This window comes from Neofelis nebulosa, chromosome 12, assembly GCF_028018385.1.
Source record: "Neofelis nebulosa isolate mNeoNeb1 chromosome 12, mNeoNeb1.pri, whole genome shotgun sequence".
NCBI lineage: Eukaryota > Metazoa > Chordata > Mammalia > Carnivora > Felidae > Neofelis > Neofelis nebulosa.
The window spans coordinates 36,669,369-36,685,802 of record NC_080793.1 but is presented as its reverse complement, the minus strand read 5'-3'; the positions used below and the strand labels follow the sequence as shown (position 1 = coordinate 36,685,802).

The 16,434-nt window shown below is 40.2% G+C and overlaps 1 long non-coding RNA gene across 3 annotated transcripts in view; it reads right to left on the bottom strand.

Annotated features, from left to right (window-relative positions):
• Nucleotides 1-306: 306 nt before the first annotated feature.
• The window catches only part of LOC131491681 (uncharacterized), a 55,313-nt gene continuing 39,185 nt past the window's right edge, over nt 307-16,434 (bottom strand). For 2 of the 3 annotated variants that reach the window (XR_009251599.1, XR_009251598.1), the window contains exons 5-7: nt 6,803-6,846; nt 4,744-4,872; nt 307-2,691 (exon numbers count right to left, since the gene is read on the bottom strand). This is a non-coding gene — a long non-coding RNA (uncharacterized LOC131491681). The remainder of the gene's footprint in view (nt 2,692-4,743; nt 4,873-6,802; nt 6,847-16,434) is intronic. The other variant, XR_009251600.1, reaches the window with a different exon arrangement.

The following is a 16,434-nucleotide window of genomic DNA, read 5'->3' as shown; positions in this document are numbered from 1 at the left end:
GAGTAAGATGTGGTACAGTGGGTTAGGGAGTTTTCACTTTTACTTTATACAATTTTATTTATTTATTTTATTTATTTATTTAAAAAAATTTTTTTTTTCAACATTTATTTATTTTTGAGACAGAGAGAGACAGAGCATGAACAGGGGAGGGGCAGAGAGAGAGGGAGACACAGAATCTGAAACAGGCTCCAGGCTCTGAGCTGCCAGCACAGAGCCCGACGCGGGGCTCGAACTCACGGGCAGTGAGATCATGACCTGAGCCGAAGTCGGACGCTTAACCGACCAAGCCACCCAGGCGCCCTACTTTATACAATTTTAAATAAACATGTGTTATTTTTATAATGAAAACTTAATTCCATTTTGAAAACAAAATAAAGCATTCAATATATAAGCAACATTATTACAGGGGTACCTTGTGATTTTCTGCAAGGACATAATTCATGAATATGCATAGACTCTGGGGTGCCTGGGTGGCACAGTTGGTTGAGCATCTGACTTCGGCTCAGGTCATGATCTCACAGTCTATGAGTTCGAGCCCCGCATTGGGCTCTGTGCTGACAGCACAGACCCTGGAGCCTGCTTCAGATTCTGTGTCTCCCTCTCTCTCTGCCCCTCCCCTGCTCACTCTCTGTCTTTCTCTCAAAAATAAATACACATTAAAAAAAATATGCATAGACTCTCTGGAATGATATTTAAGAAGCCAATGATAGTGGTTGTCTCTCAAGAGGGAGACTGAGGAACTGGTGTTTGGAGTCAGAAATGGGAGTAAAATAGACTTTTCACTGTATACTGTTCTATAAGGCTTAATTTGTTTGTAACCAAATGCATGTATCACGAATTGAAAGGAATTAATAGGAAAATATTAAAAGCTTCAGTGACTTATAATTACCAATGAATAATTTGTGGGGTACCTCATGACAGATCACAACATACCATGTTTCCCACTGGATTAGATACTAAGCACAGTGCTGAGATCCAAACTCAGGACTTTTGACTCCAAGTGTGTGGCTTTCTAACACTATATTATTCCCAGTGTGATTGCTTCAAAGGCTGCACCCCTCTACCCCCGACACCCTCTAGGCCCACTCCCCAGGCTCAACAAGCCATTATGGCATTAACTCCCCAACCAGTCTTCAGCTAAATTTTTTTTCAACCACCTTTTTTTTTTTTTAAGAGAGAGAGAGTATGCATGTGAACCCGCGAGAAGGGCAGAGAGGGAGAGAGAGAGAGAGAGAGAGAGAGAGAATCCAAACAGGCTCCATGGCCAGCATGGAGTCCAACTCGGGGCTCGACTCCATGACCCTGGGATCATGACCCAAGCCAAAATCAAGAGTCCAACACTCAGTCAGCTGAGCCAGCCAGGTTCCCCTCAACCACACTTAAAAAAAATTTTTTTTTTCTTAAGTAATCTCAACACCCATTGTGGGGCTGGAACTCACCACCCTGAGATCAAGAGTCACATGTTCTACCAACTGAGCCAGCCAGGTGTCCCTAGCCAACCACACTTCCATACGGTTTCCTTACTCTCTTTTCTCTCATTGAGATAGAACTTACATGTAGCAAAAGGTACAAATGTTAAATGTTCAGTGAATTTTTATGTATGGTGTAACCACCATCCAGTTCAAAACATAGACTTTTGGAAGGCTCCTTTGTGCCCCCCTCCAGTTAATATCTCCCCCAAATGTAACACTTATCTAGTTCCTATCATCATAGATTAATTTTGTCTGTTTTTGAACTTCTTATAAATGGAATCATAAAATATTCGTTGGTGTCTGGCTTCTTTTGCTTAACACTATTTCATGAGATTTATCCATGTTGTGTGTAGCAGTTGTCTGTCAATTCCAGGAGTGGAAATGCTGAACCCAGATGGCATACATATGTATGCCTACCTTTATTTATACTGCCAGAGCTGTTCAATATAGTTTTTCAATGTATACTCCTACGAGCAATATAAGAAAGCTCCAGGTGCTCCAAATCCTCACCCACACTTGGTATGGTTAGTCCTTTTAATGTAAGCCATGGTGATGGCAGTCACCAATTCTATTTGACACCCCCCCCCCCCACTTGGTTCTCTGGTTCCCCCATCTGCTCAGTCCTCTGATCTGACAGCAACTCAATGGACTCTTTGAACTTCTGACCAACACTTCATGACCTTCTTTCCCGGAATAGAACCCTATCCTGCTATGAGCCCAGCCCCTGATTGAATCCTTGTGCCCACCACGAACAAATCTGATCTCTGCCACAGGCTGAGACCTGATTACAGCACAGATGGAGCCTTAACACTAGTCACAGACAGGTCTCTACCCTAATCACAGATTATGTTCATAGCCCACCATAGATGGAGCTGTAATCACAGGGTGAACCCTGATCCCAACCGAAGTATGAGCCATGACCTTAGCGGCAGATTGAGCTCTAATCTTAGATATAACCTGAGCCCTGACCTAACTCACAAACTGACCTGATCCAAACTCATACTGATAAATACAAATGGCTGAGAGCAATGTTAGAAATTATTAGAGAATATTAGGGATGCCAGGATGTTTCAGTCGGTTAAACATTCCAACTTCGGCTCAGGTCATGATCTCGCCATTCCTGAGTTCGAGTCCCGCGTTGGGCTTTGCCTGGAGTCTGTTTCAAATTCTGTGTCTTCCTCTCTTTCTCTGTCCCTCCCGACTCGCACTCTGAGTCTCTCTTAAAAATAAACATAAAAAAAGAGAAATGATTAGAGAATATGAAATAGCAAGAATAAAATGCATTGTGAAGCGAACTACTATATAGTCTTTCCTTCAAATTCACTTCAAATTTTAATTCTGACTGAATTTCGCTAAGTTAGGGAAAGAAACTATAATCAACCCCACCCTGACATGTTGTAAAGAACAGGCTGGAGGCGGGGGAGTGTGGCTCAAGGAAGCCTAAAGCTGAGCTAGCCCTACAGATGGAGATGGAAAGACGGGTAACCTTCTTCCTGTCCTCACAAGATGGCAGGTTTATTTTAAGGGTGTTTTTAACAGCTTAAAAAAAATGGATTCAAAGAACACTCGGGGAAGCCTCTGATTTTTGGGCTTCTGCCCATGGTGCTTTTTTTTTTTTTTTTTTTTTTAACAATGGTATTTAACTCCCAGTGAGATTTGTTCTTTCATTACCTTCTGATCATATTGCTTTTCATATCCCCTTCTTGCAGTGGCTGTTGAAAAAGGAACCAGAGTCTTCAAGAATGAATGCTTGGAGGTTCTGTTTGCCCTTCATCTGCTAGTCAGCAGCAAGCTGAGAACATAAGTTTCACTTTTTCTTATGGCCTGGGGAAAAATCTTAATTTCACCCTTAACACCAGGAGAAGGGCATCTGAGTGGACTGTGTCCTGTGCAGGATGGGTGAGCAGTCTACAGGGCAAAGTGGACCCTTCACAGAAGTTGTCTCTCTTGGACAAAAGTCCTGATTGTTTTGGGATGTTTGATTTCCTAAACAATAACTAGGTAAGACAACTTGTGAAAAGGGGCCACATGGTATCGTGGACAAGCACTGGGCTGGAAGTCAGGAGACCTGAACAGTTCTGCCACCATATGTAACCTGCTAACAAATCCCTTCTCTCTATATAGGCCTCCTCTCCATTTATAATAATGAAGTCTAGCTGTTTGTAACATCTTTTACATACATTATCTCATTTAATTCTTACAACAATCCCAATAAATTGGGAACAGTTATTTCCATTTCACAGAAGAGGTAGCAGAAGTTAGGAGAAATTAAGATTCACCCAAGGTAACATAATAGTCATTTGGTTTTGTTTTGTTTTAGTTAAATGTTAAGAGTGAAGCAACTCTTTAATGTTGTTATTTGCCATAATTTACTCATTGGCAAACACTTACTAAGCATTTTCATACAGCAAATATTGTTTTTGACTCAAAGAGCAAGTCATTTTCAGACCTAATCTCCTTGGTTAGTGTGTCAGCTGAAGAGAATATGAATATAGCATTTTCCCTTTCTCTTCCTTTCAGGACAAATTTGGGTTAACTTTATGTTCTGTCTCCCTGGAAATACAATAAAGATACAATGAGGGCTATGATATTAGGCCGCATTGTTTATGCTAAAAATAACTCCCAATTGGTAAAGTGCATGTAAGTCAGGATATCTAAGGTAGGAAGCCATGACTTTGGATCTCCCTAAGTGCAGTAAACTAATCTCCCACAGGGAATCTGAAAGGTGTGTCCATAGGATGCAAAATATTGATTCTTATTTAAGATAGGTCATTTCTAAACTAAGGTTGTCACTATATGCACTGACGTAATCTTAACTCCTTGTACCTGAGCTGTCCCCTTGCAGGGGGAGGCAAAAGAAAACTAATTATTAGATTACTACAAGAACTACGGAGGAGAAGTACCAGATGCTGTTATCTTGGGCCTTTGTGAGTTAATTTGATGCCATGTAAGGCCTATAATAATTAAGTGAAACTCAATATCTAATTGAGCCCAATGACCATGAGAGTAGACATTTCAGGGGTGAATCCAGGTCAAATAATTTTGAAGATAGGATTCAACCCCTGTTTTTTCTGACTCTAGAGCCGAGGTTCTCCATCTTGTCTATAGATGGGACTCAAATTGAAATAATGTTGAAAACCTTTGCCACAATGGACACAGCAATGGAAAAGAACAAAATAGTGCTACTCACAACATGAGTGAATCTCTCCAACTTAATGATGAAGGAAAGAAGTCAGATGCAAAAGAGTACATACTGGATAATTCCACTTACCTGAAGTTCAAAAACAGGCAAACTCACTAGAATAGGGGCTGTCATTGACGGGTGAGTGTTCACTGAATGGAGGCACATAGGAGTCTTCTAGGTGGCTACAAATATTCTTTATCTTGGAATCCTTATGCACTGTTGGTGGGAATATAAATTGGTAAAGACAACGTGAAAAACAGTATGGAGGTTCCTCAAAAAATTAAAAATATAAATATTATACGATCCAATAATTCCACTACTGGATATTTACCCAAAGAAAACAAAACACTGATTTGAAAAGATATATGCACCCCTATGTTTATTGCAGCATTATTCACAATAGCCAAGATACTGAAGCAACATTGGGTACATAGGTGGCTCAGTCAGTTTAAGCCGCTGACTTTTGATTTCTTTTTTTTTTTTTAATGTTTACTTATTTATTTTGAGAGAGAGAGAAAGCAGGGGAGGGGCAGGGAGAGAGAGCATCACAGAGCCCAAAGTGGGCTTCAAACTCACAAACCGTGAGATCATGACCTGAGCGGCAGTCAAGAGTTAGACTCTTAACCAACTGAGCCGCCCAGGCGCCGCCCCCCCCCCCCCCCCCCCCGACTGTTGATTTCTGCTCAGGTCATGATCTCATTGTGGGACGAAGCCTTGTGTCCGGCTCTGTGCTGACAGCATGGAGCCTGCTTGGGATTCTCTCTCATGCTCTCTCTCTGCCCCTCCCTTACTTGCTCTCTCTTTCTCTCTCTAAATAATTTTTTTTATTTAAAAAAAGATATGGAAACAACATAAGTGTCCATTGATAGATGAATGGACAAAGAAGATGTACACATAGATAATGGAGTATTATACAACCATAAAAAATGAGATATTGCCAATTGTGACAACTTGGATGGACCTAGAGGGTATTTTGAAAGTAAAATAAGTCAGATTGAGAAATACAAATACCATATGATTTCACTCTAAAAACAAAATAAATGAACAAACAAAAAGTAGAATCAGAACAAACTGATGGTTGCCAGAGGCGGTGGGGAGGGAGTGGGTAAAATGGGTGAAAGGGAGTGGAAGATACAAACTTTAAGTTATGATGAATAAGTCATGAGAATAAAGGGTACAGCATAGGAAATATAGTCAATGATATTATAATAGCGCTGTTTGGCGATAGATGGTAGCTACACTTGTGGTGAGCATAGCATAACGTAAAGAGATGTTGAATCACTATTTGTATACCTGAAACTAATGTAACATATTTCAACTATACTCATATACAATTTTAAAAAATTCTGTATCTTGATCTATGTATTGGCAACATGGGTGGGTGAATATATTCATAAAATATGTAAAGACAGAGTTAATCAGGGAACCCAGAAACAGTAAAAAAGGCTGGATCAAGGGTGGGTGGGGTGCTTAATGGGAGGTCAGGCAAATTTGAGGCCTTGGGCTAAAGGCTAAATCTTCTAGGAAATTTCTTTCTGACTTTGCAGGGTAGAGAGTGCAAGCTCCATTGTGCAATAAGTGAACAATGTTTTAACTGGAAAGACGCAAGTCTTTGAGGAGAAGAGAAATAGGGGAATGGGACCTGGATGTTCAACTCCCAAAGAAAACAGGGAACAGAACCTGGGGCTGCAACCAAAAGGTAGCCCCAGTGTGCCAGGGGCTATTAATATGAAACACAGGGAAGTAACATTTTGTGAATTTCAAGTGACAATTTTGGGGATGATGGTTTACTTTTCATGTGTCTCTCTTTTTCCCTCATCTACTTTGTAAGAAGTTTAATTGCAAGGGAATTAAATAAAATAATTTATAAGGCCTTATTTTAGTCAGTACAAAGCCCAGACAGCACCTGAAGTTAGGTCCTGCCCATGGTTGAAATGGATTAATTAATTCCTGGCTCCAGGATGGGACAAAATTTCTGCCATGAGGGCCAAATTGGAAGGGAGAATCCAGGAGTCATGTCTTATAAGAAATTGCTGAAAAGATGGAGGTCATTGTCCTAGAGAAGCAAATACTTCGGAGAAAGAGACAGAACATGGGAAGTGTCTCTAGATAGCTGAAGGTTTTCCACATAAGACAAAGGACTTACTCTGGGTGACTTCAGAGGGGAAACAGGACCAGTGAGTAGAAATTCTGGAAAATAGAGTGCAATGAGAAAAACCTTTCATGAGGAATTGGAGATTTTGCAATTTTTCTACAATGCAGTTTATTCATTTACTGGGCTAAGCTCTAGGATACAAAGGAGAACATGACCCACAAGGTCCCTTAAAGAGCTTATTAAGTGTGGCAGAGACTACAGATTGTCTAATATTTATTCTCCTTTCTTACTAACAAAATTCTCATTTTGTTATGGATTGTAATATGTCCAGCTAAGATATCACATTCCCTGACTTCTCCTGCAGCAAGGAATGACCAGTAAAATGTGAACGGAAGTTGTAGGGTGGAATTTCCAGGGCACGTTCTTAAGAAGGACTGAGTTAGATAGTAGAGGTACCATTATAACTCTCCCCTCTATTCTGCTGGGAATGCAGATGTGATGACTCAAGTTTTAGCTGCTATCATGAGTTACTCTCCACATTTGAATGCATTAAGGATAGTAGAAGGGAAAGACATAAGGATCTTGGGTCTCTAATAACTGTGAAGTCTGCATATCAGCTCTATATTGATTTTCTCTGAATGTCTTTTATATGAAAGCAACAAACTTCCTTATTTTTAAGTTATTTAGGTTTTCTGTAATTCACAGTCCATATTAATCCTGATTCACTACGCAAAACTTTTTTCAAACTAAAATTGTATACAATGACAATTGAGATGTCTCTTAGCTCAAACAGCTGGATACTATGACTACTATTCTCCTAGGACCTAGTATCCTGTTACCTTCTGTAGGAAAGTTTCCCAGATTCTTTAGGAAGATTCAATCTCTCCCTCCTTGGTTCTCTTACAACACTTTGTTTATTCTGCTAGGATAACACTAATTAAATTGAGTCTTATGGCATGTCCCTGACACATACATTTATGATTACTGTTCATAATTGGTTGCACAGGCATACCATGAGGAGAATGTTGAAATGGGGAGGGCACCTATGTTGCTGTCCAAGGTCCTGAACCCTCAAGACACACTAGGGCAGTTTCTCCAGTTTCTGAAACACTAATTCTCGCCAAATAATTCTGGCGAGGTAAAGAAGAGGCAATAGGAGGCATAAACCATAAGAGCTGAAATAAAGAAGCAAACAGACAGAGAATAGAGGCTGCTCTGAACACAGCCACTGAAAGGCGGTCAAAGAAGAAAAATTAAAACACTTTTGAGAATTTCAAATAATGTCATCAGAGTTAAAAAAGATTGACAACTAAAGATGCATCATAAATTGTTCTAAGTGATACAAACTGTGCAAGTTTGATATGAACAACTGTATTTGTGCAGAAGGGAAACAGATTGTCATCTAGGTGGAGATGGCAGGAGGAGTGGTCTTCACTGGATTTATATCAGCATGCTTATGTTTTTTCTTTTCAATCATTATGTTTCTTTTTTTTTTATCTTGATAGTTTGTAATTTTTATAAATACTGCCACACAAGAACTTGGATTGTCACTTATGTTTTACAATTTGTGCTGCTGATTTCATGTATTTTTTAAATTGATGACAAGATGTGTTTTCCCTTCCCCAAATTTGGAGAATGGGGTATTCTATCTTCATTTCCCACCTCTTTACAACCCATTTTCTCTGTTTGGCTTGACTAGCCAAGTGAGTTCCTCCTGTACAAGATTTTTACAGTGCTCTTGATTCAAATTCATGCTGGGTGTTTAAAAATGCATTATCTAAGTTAATCCTCTCAACAGCCCACAATATCAGTGTAATTATTCTCATTGCAATTAGATTCATGTCATGGATCTCTGAGGCTCTTCATGAATTGGATAGCCGAAACAATGAATAGTAATTCATAAATGTCAATGGTCTTTTGTAACTTACCCGTCTTTCTCCCAAAATAGCCTATAGAAAATTTGAGGTCATGAACTATATCTTATTCATCATTATATTTTCAGCAATGTCTAGCATGGGTTCTGACACATAGTAGGGGCTCAAAAGTATTTTTGGAATAAATAAATGAATTAATAAAATATACAATAATTAGCATTGTATTTAAATCACTTAAATAGGATGCATTTATGAATAAAAGATCAAAGATACACAAGGGAAATCTCAAAATAGTCTTAACTGTGGTGAAAGGATTAGAAAAACATCCTATATGGCATTTCTACTGTGTGAAATAATGCATTCTTGAAAATTAAGACAAAGAACAGAAATTGTGAAATAATCGTCCTTCACATCTAAGTGTCACCCCTGTGATGAGCCAAAATGATTTAGCCTATTCTAGAGAATAAAAGGACAAGCCCTCCAGTCCCATCTTTTTCTCTTCCCTTCCTTTCTTCCATTGTCTCCCTTTTCCTTTCTCTCCTTCCCTTTGTGTTCCCATTTTCAAACATTTACTGTGATCCTACTGCATTAATGCACTATGAGGATTTCATCCTACTTTCAAACAGCTTACTCTCTAGTCAAGAGAAAAAAAATTCACAGATACCGGTATCTATAAACATAGTGGTAACATCTGGCTTTATACAATAACATGAAATCCACAATTTTCCCCAGAGCTGCCCTCTTGCCCAATGTGAAGCCTGTCTTGGAAGACTTGCCTGATCTTATCTCCTGAGTACAGGAGCAAAGAAAATTCTTTTTCTCAGTCTGTAAGTATCCATTTTATCTGGCTGAATTACAATAACAGCAAGGCTTTCCTTTGGGAGTAAGAGCTAGGGAAAGCTTCAGAATGGTATCTAAAATGACTAAAGCTACTCAAAAGAAAGATTGTTAACAACTGGATTGTAACAATCCAACACAGATTGGACAACAATACAACAAAGATGGTAACAACTTTTTAGCTCTTCAGGTCAACCCCCCTCAATTTTCAGATCTGGAAGCTGGGGTCCAGAGAGATGAAAGGATCTACCCTCAATCACACCGTAAGTCAGGGGCAGTGCCAGGGCTCAAGTACAGGTTTACAGACTCCCATTAAGTATCCTTTCTATTTTCCATTATTTCTTAAAGTTCCCAAGGTTTACTCAGGCTAACGTGTGTAGCCACAGCTTTGAACAGCTCTGACATGACCATGATGTAAATGGCACCCTTAGAGTTTTGCATGCAGCAGCCTTGGTTTCACCGATGTGCTCTTGAGATTATTTTAAGTAGTGCAGAACAAATGTTTATAGATACTATAATTATACATTTATTTTAATATTTATAACACATAAAGAGCACATCAAAATTTGGCATTACATATAGGGACACTATATAAAGATTTAAAGTTCACCTTAAAATTTAAGTTAAAAAAGTAAATAAATTGAAATTAAAACAGGGTTTTTTAAAAGTTTATTCATTTACTCAGAGAGAGAGAGACAGAGAGTGAGAGAAAGAGAGAGAGAGAACGCGTCCTCATGGGGTAGGGGCAGAGAGAGCGAGAGAGAGGGAGAGAATCTCAAGTGGGCTCCTCCCTGTCAGTATGCAGCCCTACGCAAGGCTCAATCTCACAAACTGTGAAATCATGACCTGAGCCGAAATCAAGAGTTAGATGTTCAATCCACTGAGCCACCCAGGTACCCCAAAATTAAAATAGTTTTTTAAAGTGCTGTAAGTAGTTCAAGAATGTAGCAAAAATAATGAAAGTGGTATAGAGATTGCTGACTTTTAGGAAACCTTGTTTTTTATATCATGCTGCATCCTCTAAGATAAGATAAAGGACTTTGACACATTTACCTGCTCAGGACATTATGAGAAGATAAAAAAAAATTTTTTTTGAGAAGACAACTTTTTTACGTGAAAGTGATGATTAAATACTTTGAAAATACGTACATTTAGCAGAAACAGGTTAAACGCAGTTAGGAGAGGATATTTTATACTTCATCCAAGAAGGATAGAAGGGAACTAGGTGGGAGAATTAGGCCTGCATTTTAGCCTGTAGTGGAAATGATTATATTTTCAAATATGCATTCATGTATTAGCAAAGGGTCAGATAGAAACCCTGTGACCTCTTTTCCTATAATTGAATGTGAATATTTATCAGACGAGCTAGGTTCAAATCGTGCTTCTGCTACTTCCCAGCTTGTGCCCTCTGTCATGTCCCTTAACCCATCTGAATTTACAAAAAAAGCTGTGTGGTGAGGATTAACTATGAGATTGTAAAAATGCCTTGAAATGAAGAGTGAGAGAAATCCTGAAGGAGAAAGGAAGAAAAAGAGAATAACGAAAGAGAGGAAAGCTAGGTTGGAGAGACTGTAAGAATGGGAGCTGGTAAAAGTGTCTCAGACTTTATGTGCCGAAATAGTCATTCTTGTCACAAGCTGCTAGATTCTCTTCTTATGAAAACATTTCTAAGGTGGCAGATGAATATATTTTTAAAAAATTTCCTGAAACATAACACTCTAACAGGATGTGTTAGAGAAATGCCAAGAAAAGAAGGCAGAAGGAGGTAAAGTCCTTGGATGAAGAGGAAGATAAAGTGATTTATGTACGGACCTACAGAGGAAGAAGTCTCTCCTCCACAAAGTCCTCCTGACCCGTTGGGTAGATTTGACTGTCTCCTTCTTCGACCCCCACTACACTTACACACCTTCTACTAGGGTTGGTGCAATGGTTTAGGGACTTCTTTGTCATTCCCACTAGAAGTAAAGCCCTTGAGTGTTAGGACTGTGTCTTCTTCACCTTGTGTATTCCCAGTTTTTCCCACAGAACATGGCACATATATGCCTCGCAAATGTTTGTTGAATGAATGAGCCCGGATCACGGGACCTGAAACCCTGTCTCTTGAGGGATGAATGGTGTGGTTCAAGGAACACTTATCCTGGAGAAGAGATAAATCTGGGGAGTTACATTCACTGTTTTCCAATATCTGAAGACTATTTTTTGGAAGTATATTTAAAATGGGCTCTATGGTTCCCATGACACAGTTAGGTCTCAGAAAGCAAGTCTGACTCACTGTAAGAAATTCTAACCATGAGAACTGGCCAACAATGACATGGCCTGTCTCAAGGGGGCAAGAGCTTATTGCAGCAGAGACTAGATACCATTTTTCAGACACTAGATTAAATGATATCTGTAGTCTGCCTGTCTTCTATTCTTCATATGAGTCTCTTCTCTTTTGCTTGTTAAGTTTTTGGCTGATTTAAAACATTTCCCCCACTGGGCATCTATATCTATTCTTGGAACCATAGACCTCAGAGTTGGAAGGAACCTCAGAATTCATTTGGTCCAATCCTTTCTTTGTACCACTTTACATGGGAGAAAACCAAGACCCAAGTCAATTAGCTATATTAGGGTGGATGATAGCCTCACAACCCAGATCTCCAGGGTTCTCTTCATTGCTGACCAAGATATGGTACCCTTGTGTCTGAGCAGTATGACTCTCTTCCCTTTTCTTGCCCCTGCATCTTAGAGTCTCTCAGCAGGTACTCCGTTCCCCATTCTCTCACATCAGAATAAAGTTCAAAGAGAATTTGGAGAGTTAGTAAAGACGTATCATAATGAAAATGTCCTGATTGGTTTTTTTTTTTTTTTTTTGATAAACCATATTGCATAGTAGCTAAGGGCCATGCACTTGGAGGAGAACACACAGCCAATGCACTGTAGAACGTACCCACCATCTCCATGAGCTCTGGTGCTGGGCTTCATGTGCCCAGAGGCAGAGGAAACCATTTTTAATTTACATGAGTGATATATGGGATTGAAACTTGAGGGTTATAGAGACCTGGATTCTAGTTACTCCACTTTTCTAGTTGTGTGATATTGGGTAAGTTAATTAACCCTCTGATCCCCAGTTTCCTCATGTTTAATATGAGAATAACTATACCTCCCTCCCAGGGGAGAGGTAAGGCTTACGTAAAAACAACAACAACAACAACAACAACAACAACAACAACAACAACATATATAAAACTCTGAACATAGTCTTTTTTTCTTCCTGTCTTTTCTCAGATATAAAAATATCTGAGACTAAACGTTCTCCTCAACATTCCAGCCTCTTCCCTTTCTATAGGAAACAATCCTGCTCAATCCCAATGTCGATCTCTGTGAAAACTTGCCCTGCACTCTAACTAGGTGACAATGCATATCACTTCCCTCTACGAGCTTGTTTCTCCAGCTGTAAATGAAGGCAAGAGAGGAAGGAGTGTCTGCTTTCTATTTATAGCAATCTGTTAGCACAAGTATATCCTAATTTTGAAATGTTAAGAAATAAAAGATGTATAAAAATTGGGTTAGAATGCTATCTAAGGTTCCTCCTGCTCTGACATTATTTGAGCCTGAGAATTTAAATCTCCCTCTCATCCCCACCCCCACTCCCATTCCCTTTTTCCATTCTTACCCTCTTTTTGGCCTTAGAACACAGAACTCAGCAACAGTGCGCTGTGCAGGTGGAAGGATTTTAAGAAATTTAGCTTTCTCCCCTGGACCCCCAGTAGGAACCAGTCCCAGAAATTGCTGTGGCTGGAAATGTAGGGAAGCCCAGAACAGATCTGGTTGCTTCACTCAGCTGGAACACAGCCTATCTTTTAAACTTGAACACTTTTCTTTATGATTTCACTGTGTCATCTTCAGCCAGTACGCAATTTCCTTTAGGGAAATCCAGCAGCTGAGTTAGAGAACTACAGACCTAAAAGGATATACGCTGGATTATAAAGAAACCAAGTTTCTACAAAAGCCTTGTGACACACCGTGTTCCTGTTCTGGTCTCTGGTTTTGGTTTCATTTTGTTTTTGTTTTTGTTTTGTTTTTTTGTTTTTCCCTTTTTTCTCAAGAGCCGAGTGGCTTAAGCTTTTCTGACCAAATGACATTAATTACCGTTTCTTCTTTGGCCCATTTTAGTAAAGAGAGGCCACAAGCTAGTTCTCCTAAAGATTTATAATTAATTTAAAAATTAGGAATACATATGAAAAGGCATTTCTGACTTCTGTGGAAAAACTTACACAGGATCCAGTAACAGCGAGGCCGTATTTCCTCATGGCAAAAATTGGCCTAGACTAAGTAGCAGCTGCCTTCTTGGGGCATGGCTCTCCAGTTGACCTGTGTCTGTTCCTCCCTTACATCACCTGACCCGCACGGTCAATATCAAATTTATACTGTTAAAGATAGCCCACTTCACTAGAGCCTCATCCTTGCAGACAAATGAGTTTGTGACTCCAGGAACAGATCATAACTGCGAATATCTGTGAATCACCAATCATACAAAGCTATTTGTAGTCAATTAGAAACATTTTAAATCCAGTTGATGACATTACAAGTGTCTGGATCTGGCACACAAAAGGCACTCACTAAAGAGTAGTTGCTACTGGGGCGCCTGGGTGGCTCAGTGGGTTAAGCGGCTGACTTCAGCTCAGGTCATAATATCGTGGTTTGTGGGTTCGAGCCCTGTGTTGGGCTCTGTGCTGACAGCTCAGAGCCTGTTTCGGATTCTGTGTCTCCCTCTCTCTTTGACCCTCTCCCGTTGATGCTCTGTCTCTCTCTGTCTCAAAAATAAATAAATGTTTAAAAAAATTTTTTTTAAAGGGTAGATGCTATTAGTAGTAGTAGAAGTAGCATTATTATAACTTAACTGAGGCGTATGTTGTCATTTTTAGGGCAGAATTGGGTCAGTGGTGCCTCTAAGAGAAACACAAATGAGACTCTACAAGAGCAGAAATCTTTACTGAATGCCCTTGGAAACAAGATGGGAATTATATCACAACACATACGATTATTTCACGAAACTTCTCACTACAAATCTCTCCCCAGAGCTCCATCCTTCAGGGTGACAGCTCATTTCATCTCCATCTCTTCCCACCACTCACCGCCACCCATTTGCCTCCTCTCTCCCCCTTTCCCTGCTTCCCTTCTTTCTCCTGAAAAGCAGTCTGGTCTGCTCTCAGCTTCTGTTATGCTCCTGTTTCCAGGGAAAAGACAGTAGGCAGAGCGTGTGTAAATACTTACATTTAGTGTTCTCTTCTTTTGTCTTTATCTCAATTATTAATATTTAAAGAGTAATTACTGAGAAACTGCAGAAATCCTTCATTCTTTGCCAAATATGCCAGAGAAGAGTTTATATAATTTATTTAGACTGGGCTGGATTGATAAGACCTATGATAGAGGCCCGTATAAAGTATATTAGGAGGTGGAGATGGGGGTACAAATGGAGGTAAATCCGTGAAATCCAGGCAATGCCCCACTTCCTCTCACTGCTCTGCTCTCCCAATACGTCACCCACCAACTTCACAATGAGTTCAGAAAAAGGAGTGGGAGTTTCAGGCGAGGAGGATCATTCCTAGCTGGCTTCTGGGAGGAGGAGGGGCCTAAATGACGCTGAGTGGAATTCTGCCATCCAGAGCTTCTTCAGCCCTTCCCTTTCCTTTCATAAATCCCTGCTCAAACCCCTGTCCACCCCCACCCCAATAAATAGGCGGTTTGGTGGGATCTCTTTGCAAACAGACTGGAAGTGTTCTCAGCAGGAAAGCAACTACTCTTTTCACTTCCTTTCCTTTGCCTAGGGGTCTGTGGTGGGTGCAGGCTTAGGCCAAGAGGAATACAAAGCAATCTTTTTCTTTTTTAAGTTTTTCTAAATGTTTATTTATTTTTGAGATAGAGAGAGACAGAGCGTGAGCAGGAGAGGGGCAGAGAGAGAGGGAGGCACAGAATCCAAAGCAGGCTCCAGGCTCTGAGCTGTCAGCACAGAGCCGGATGCGGGGCTCAAGTCCACAAACCCCGACATCATGACCTGAGCCAAAGTCGAACGCTTAACCGACTGAGCCACCCAGCCGCCCCTAAAGCAATCTTTTGAGAAATACATTAGAGAGTCTTGGAACAACTCTCTGGTTGGGAATTTAAGGACTATGTGTTTCCTGTGTGACCTCAGGCTAGTTGCTTTCCTTCTCTGATTCTCAATTTTCTCTTCAACAAAATGGAGCTGTAATCCTATCTCTGATTACCTCACAAGACTGTTGGAAAACATATGCTGTAAAATGAGGTACTCACAGGGTAGTGTCTCCTTGCTCTAATCCTGCTTTGCCACCCACAGTTACCAAAGTGACATCTCTTCTTTCCATGATACTTGAAGACTCCTTCCCATTGTTTTGAGGGTTTGGCAGTCTTTCCTAGTCTATGTGAAAGTAGTCATAGTTTCTCCCTTGGATGTTGCTATTGTGAGATATAGGTCTAGTTTTTCAGAAAGACCTAGAGATGAAGTCTGTGCCTTTTGACTCAAAGGACCCTGGGCATATCTCCCTCCTTCATTCATTTATTCATTCATTTGATTAGAGGGCAACCATTGTTCATCCAACACACTTTCTTTTAGCCTTTAATCTGCCTGCTGTGATGGGGACAGACTTAAATAAGCAAGTCCAGGGTTCAGGGTTCTAGGAGCTCGGAGTCTTTCAGGGAGGCAGCTGAGTGACCACAGTTTGCAAAACATAAGATAATGGTGGCAAAGCGTCTCTATGAGCTTGCAGTTAAGATGTTGGCCTGAGACTGGTGGATTCATTTCCAAGATAGACTCACATAGCTGCTCAGGAGGCTTTAATTTCTTGCCATGTGGACCTCCTCTTGGTGCTGCTTGAGTGTCCTTAGAACTTGGCTGCTGGTTTCCTCCAGAGCTAGTGATCCAAGAAAGAGCAAGGCATAAAAGGCTGTCTTTTGTGACGTTGCCTTGAAAAT